The sequence below is a fragment of the Camelina sativa genome, chromosome 15, assembly GCF_030686135.1.
Source record: "Camelina sativa cultivar CO46 ecotype springtype chromosome 15, ASM3068613v1".
Taxonomy (NCBI): domain Eukaryota; kingdom Viridiplantae; phylum Streptophyta; class Magnoliopsida; order Brassicales; family Brassicaceae; genus Camelina; species Camelina sativa.
This window is the reverse complement of record NC_141894.1, coordinates 15,975,039-15,982,425: the sequence shown is the minus strand read 5'-3', so window position 1 is coordinate 15,982,425 and position 7,387 is coordinate 15,975,039.

Sequence of the window (7,387 nt, the reverse complement as noted above, 5' to 3'; positions counted from 1 at the left end):
TTTTTTTCAAACCTTTAAGGGTTTTGATGATCATCAATGAGTTCTCGAGAACATAATTATGATATCATATATCTTTCAGGATTAGCTCTTCAAGCATCCCATGAGGCATACTTCAAGTCATTCATATAGCATTCATTTTGTTTTGATAACGTATTTTAACAAAACATGGCGCGACACACCATTTTGTTATAAATCATTATACCTTTTTGATGCTTGGACCACTAGTCCAAAAGTTACTTGTCTTTCATATGAGTTTAATATATACTTGATTACCTCTTTATTGGCCAAAATATATCTCTATATGCTCACAGAGCAGAGATTTATGATCCTCATTAATCACATTGCGCGATATAATATTTTTATTGTCGACATTATGCATTCTGTTCCATATTTCTCGTAATGACATGGTTAATCAAGATCTCCTTAATCATTTTTATATAAATGATTTTATACAGGTACCTGATTTCATTATTAACCATATCAATAGGTTTCTCTACTCCTCTAGAGAAGTATCTTGCTCCTCTTTATGATTCTATGTGCTCCTCTTTAAGAGTCTATTAGCTCTTCTTAAAGAGTCTATCTACTCTTCTTTAGGAGTTCATTTGCTTCTCTTTTGAGAGTATAATCTTCTTTTTAGTTTGCTCATTTTTCTTTTCAAAGATTTTATCTATCTTAGGAACCAAAGTAGTCTATCATGTTTCTTATGTATCATAGACTTAGTATGTCATCCGTCAGAGACATATTTTATTGGAGCATTTCTAACTGGGATGTGAGATTTCTCAGAACTACAAGTTCATATTCATTTATGTGAGGATCAATAATTATATGAAATCTCATCCATCCGTTTTTTTGATTTTGATTTGCAATATATATTTTGAATAGTGATCTGTTGAACTTTTAAACTTTCAAGTTCATATTCATTAGATTCATTTGTTCAAAGATCCAAAGCTATTTGATGATTCTCCCATGATGAAGGGGAACTTTTATCATCCAACTTGATGATATGCAAATCTTGCAATACGCACATCTCTCATAAGATGGCTCTATATTATTAGAGCGGAGACTCATCTCCCGCATCTATATATTTCATCCTCTTTGGATGATACTTTTATGCGGTATAAAGGAGAATTTACAATATATATCACATACCCATAATATTCAAAATGAGAAATATTTAATCTCCAACCATGAATATATAACATGGGATAAATTTTTCTTACGAACCGTTGGCCTCATATATAATATATTTTACATGCAAAGTTGCATGTTCCATGTAAAAACATAGAGACTACATCACCATGAATCGTTTTGCAATCTCTTGGAGTTGCACTATGAACGATTCATTATAGCTTATTTTGAGAGTGAACATCATGGATGTTATACTTTATCACATGTGACATATATGTGATAAATTATGGGATATGACTTCACCAAAGTTATATCGCTATGGGTGTCAAATTCACCAAAGTTTATCAACTTATTGTCAATTTGGGATTCTTTAATTCTCCTCCTCGAGATGATAACTCTTGGAGTTCATTCATCTCGTATTGAATCCCACTTAAGGATTAACAACATACCAATTTCGGTCATGTGTATTATCTTAGATCCTTATAAGGATGTGGGTCTAGTATCATCCCCTCTCAAGATGATGACTTTTCATGACTATTAATCTTGCACCGAATCTTACTTTTAGATCGGTTGTATTCGAGGTTTAATATAGGGAGTAGAAAAGAAATAAACCATCATATATATAAAATGAGCTTGTTAAACTGAAAGAATGGTGATTGGACCAACATTATATGATTCTAGAGGCATAGCCTATCACAAAGTTAAGGAGGAGGTATACAACATCGACTCCATAAATAATAAATAGAATTTTAAAATTAATTTTAATAAACTGATACGAATATAATATAAATTATATTACCTCAGAAAATGTGAATGGAGGCATGCAATGCTTGAATAAGCTTCTTTTTCTTTTCATAAATTTCAATGATATTTAATATCATTTATAGATCATGATGGATTGATTAGTTATGCTATGCTTAAAGCAAGCATTAGTAAATTTCATATTTTACGAGTATTTTGCCATCTTTGTTTTTGCATGATACAATTATATATACATGCGTGTCTCCAATATGGTCGAACATGCGATACCATGTTTATTTATTGTCTAAATATAATAATTTTATGCAGACAAAATGTCTTTGAAACTCCATGAGTTTATTTGAGACTTTAGAGAACACAAGACATCGATAATTATGAATCTGATGTCTTTGGAAGTCGAGAGACTAACTCATCTAGACCTTCCAATTATTTTTTGCACTGTCTAAAATATATTGACATGTGCTTAATATATTCTCATAAGAGAAATATAATTTTGATTATAAATACATTTCATTGTCTTTAAATCTTATATAACACATATAATTATTTTTTACGAATAAGTAAAATTAATAAACAAACATATAAATTCAGAAAATAAAATTAAGAGCTATAGCCTTATATATAAGAATTTAATAGACATAATTTTTCTTTGATCATAGAGTAGGCAGAGCCTATCATATATAATGATCAATCCAGAAAAGACAAAGCTTTTTATTTGATCATTACTGAGGCAGAACCTCTATATGTATAACGATCAGTCCGGAAATGACATAGCCTTATATTTGATCGTATAGAAGGCAAAACCGATCTTTCCGGAAAGGACATAACCTTTTATTAGATCGTGATGGAAGGACGAAGCCTACTATATCAAATAATCAATTCAAATATTATATAGCTTTATATATGATCGTAAAGGAGGCAAAGCCTACCATATATAACGATCTGTCTATCTGGAAAAGACATAGCTTTTATTTGATCGTGAAGGAGGCAGAGCCTACCATATATCTAACGATCTATCCGGATATGATTTAGCTATAGATTTGATCGTAAAGGAGGGAACGCCTACAACTGAAAGGACCGAGCTTTTTTTTTAATAATAAATAATAATAATAATATAATAAGTAAACTACAACTAGTGGTCCCATATCCACTAGCCACCTAATCACAATCGCAACCAACAACAGAATAACAATACCAATAAATATCCAATAATAACCAATATTACAACATAAACCATATCCAATAACCAATCATCAAAATACATGAAACCAGCAACCTAGCAATGTTTCTAATGACTCAACTCTAGCAACCTAGCAATGCCAGACAACATCCAATCGAGTCCCTAGAACATCCTCCTCTTCATTGCCTTGATTCCACGATCACACTTTGCCTTTACCTGCACCAAAAACACATATTGCAATGCATGAGTATTTTATAAACACTCAGTAAGGCAATCCTCTCATCTACTAGGCTATACACACAAGCAATAGAGTCATCTCTAACCATCAAACAACAATCAACAATCAACAATAACAAACCAGGACTCTGCATCGACCGACACCAACATGCATCGATCGATACCACATGGGGATGCATTGACCGACACGGAAGCTGCATCGACCGATGCAAGTTACACATGCATCGACCGATGAAAGTTACACATGCATCGACCGACACCCAATCTGCATCGACCGACGCATGCTCGACATAACACGAAAACCCTAGAGTTTTACGCGCCGTCCTCGCAATTGCATCGACCGACGCAAGATATGCATCGAGCGATGCAATGCCGAGCATCGTGTTTTCCCCAAAGCTTCCCGCCGGATCTTCGTTCCTACAGCCACAAAACTCGATCCCAAGCCACAAGAAAGCTTCCTAACGTCCAAAGTAACGATCTAACAAGTCTAACATCACACAACAAGCAGATTAAAGAGTTTTCTAGCTTAGATAAGCCATGGTCCTGCACTTACCTTTGCCAAGACGAATCTGACCCTCAAGCAAGCAAAAAAACACTTCCAGGAAGCTTCTACAACGATCCCAGCTACAGATCTCTACAAGAACAGCCTCAAATCTCCGGAAATCACCAAAAACACTTAAGAACCTTTTCTCTCTTTCGTTTTCTCTCAAAAACGGCCAAATCCGTCGAATGAGACCAAAAACACGACTTAAGGGTTTCCTTCTCCCTTTGCCCAAAACGCAGCATTTAACTTAAGTCAAAACGCAGAAACTTGAACCTGCATCGACCGATGCAACATCTGCATCGACCGATGCAATCTCCAAACCAGGATTTCGGTTTACGGATGTTACAATTCTCCCCCACCAATCTAGATTCTTCCTCGAATCTCGAACAACCATCAGCCAAGGACTCCCGTGCAACTGTCTCCATGGCCGACACTCCTCCGACCGATCTACAGAAGGTCACCTCTAGGCGATAGACTCACGCTCCAGGCGTTATTTGCTCTCGACTTTTGGACTTTCCTTTACTCATAGGCCTAAGCCTTGAGTTTTTATTGGCTCCTCATCAGACCTAAGTCTGCATGCCAAATGTTGGCTCCTCATCGGGCCTAAGCCCGCATGCCATAATATATAAGGAAAAATCCAACTCGTCTCTCGGGTTGCCACCCTACAGCGCGCCCCCGGATCGTTATCCAAAGTCAATATACCAACTATATTCCCAAGCCGCAAAGTCTCAAAATATGGCAGTACCAGGAGAACCTAAGTCCCCCAAGACTCGCGAGCAAACAATTCTGAACACGTCTGAGTCCTATCCCTATCCAGGTTTCTTTCCCGTGGCTCGCGTAAAACATCTCAATGTCCTACCAACCACATATCCCCTCACTGGAATACCTCATGACCACACAAGGATCATATACATGCCACAAGGGCCGCCACAAAGGCCAAACAAATGTCCTAAACATGACCGCCACCAAGGCCAAACAAATGTTCTAAACAGGACCACCACCAAGGCCACTCGTCCCGAAGGACCGTCACAAAAACCATCTGCCCCAAAGGACCGCCTAAACAGGCACTCTGGCTAAACAGTCCACCACAAAGGACACAATTTTGGCTAAACAGCCCGCCACAAAGGCCACACAATGGCTAAACAGCCCACCACAAAGGCCACACACGGCTAAACAGCCCGCCACAAAGGCCACACAATGTCTAAAAATACCGTCACACACGGGCACACTGACTCGAAAGTCCGCCGCTAAGGCCACACAAGCCCCTCCAAGGCTCTTCACCGCTAAAATGGACAAATTCTAACTCCCGTAAAATTTTCCATATTTAGCACTTTCTATTTTTGGAAACTTTCCACTTTTGGAAACTTCTATTTCATGAAACTTTCCTCCAAAAACCCCACCTCATGGAAACTTGTACCCCGAGCACCACCTCATCTTGTTACTAAGTCACACAACCAACCACCCCAAGCGACCGAGTAAAACAAGAGAGATGGGCTGGAATACTCCATTCCCGCTCCAGCCACGGATTACAGATGGGACCAATCTAGACAGGTTCAAGTCACGACTTGCTTCTCATACCACTTCTTAAACCTTTCCTTCATCTTCGCCTCAGGCTCCCAAGTCTGCTCCTCAACACCATCACAGTCCCACATGACTCTCATCAAAGGAATCTTCTTTTTCCGAAGTTCCTTGATCCTCCTCTCGAGAACCCTCACTGGTCTCGTCTCCAATGTCATGTTAGGCTGAAAAATCTTAGGAATCTTAGCCAACACCTGCTCCCCCTCACGGAGACACTTCCGCAACATAGAAATGTGGAACACCTTGTGGAACACACGCATAACCTCAGACAACTCCAGCCTATATGCTACCGGTCCCACCCGTTCAATCACTCTGAACGGATCCATGTACCTCGGACTCAACTTAGTCTCTGACAATGAACTGTTTCGACCCCGCAACATGGCCATCTGGAGATACACTTTGTCCCCTACCTAAAACTCAAGATCTCTCCTCCTCCTATCAGCATAACTCCTCTGCCTATCCTGAGCCTCCTTCATGTTCAGCTAAAGAACCCGAATCTTCTCTGAGGTCTCCTGAACAAAACTAGCACCAAACATGCTCCTCTCCCCCACCTGAGTCCAGCATAACAGTGTACGATATGGTCTCCCATACAAAGCCTCATAAGGAGCCTTCTTAATACTCGCCTGATAACTGTTGTTGTAATCAAACTCTACCAGGTTCAGATGATCTGCCCAATGGCCACCCCAATCCAACACACACATCCTCAGCAAATCCTTGAGCGTCTGGATCGTCCTCTCAGACTGTCCATCTATCTGGGGATGATAAGTTGTACTCATATGTACCATAGTGCCCATCTATGCCTGAAATGCCTTCCAGAACACCGAAGTGAACTTAGAATCCCTGTCAGACACAATGCTCGCTGGCACCCCATGCAATCTGACTATCTCTCTCACATACTTCTTAGCCAAGACCGCTGCTCCATCAGTCTTCTTAATGGCTAGAAAATGTGCTGACTTAGTCAACCGGTCCACAATGACCCAAATAGCATCAAAGGTCCGTGACACTGGCAATCCTACCACAAAATCCATAGTGATCATATCCCACTTCCACTCAGGAATGGGTAGACTCTTCAGTAAACCGCCAGGAACCTGATGCTCAGCCTTCACTAGCTGACACACATCGCACCTCGAGACCCAACTAGCTACATCCTTCTTCATCCCAACCCAGTGATAGTACCTCTTGAAATCACGGTACTCTTAGTCGCTCCTGGATGAATAGAAAACCTGCTCGCATGAGCCTCTCTCAGGATCTCCTGTCTCAACTCCTCATCCTTGGGCACACAAATCCGACCGTGCACCAAGATAGTCCCATTATCTGAGACCTGATACTATGAATCCACATCCTTTGAGGCATTCACCAGCCCCAAATCTTTCTCCTGAGCCAACCGCACCCCACTCAGAAGATCTGTTCTATCAACTGCTTCCAAACCCAACGGTTTCTGTGAAACAACACACAAGCTCAAAGCACTGATCTCTCCTACCAGAGACTCCATCTCTTGCTCCTGAGCTGAAGCTACCCTCTTCCGACTCAGAGCATCTGCAATCGTGTTAGCCTTACCAGGGTGATAGGCTATCTCCAAATCATAATCTGCCACAAGCTCCATCCACCGCCTCTGTCTCTTATGATCTGTAAACACATGTACCTTTGCACCATAAAGATATGATCTTCAAATCTTCAGGGCAAAAACTAAAGCAGCCATATCCAAATCATGAGTAGGATAGTTGCCCTCATGCTTCCGCAACTGCCGCGAAGCATAGGCAATCACCTTCCCATGTTGCATCAGCACACACCCCAAACCAACTCTAGATGCATCAGTATAAACCACATAGGATTCTTCCTGCTCATGCAAAGCCAACACCGGCGTAGTGGTCAACATCTCCTTAAGGCTTTTGAAGCCCTCCTCACACTCATGTGACCACACAAAAGGAACATCCTTCCCTGTCAACTTAGTCATAGGGCGT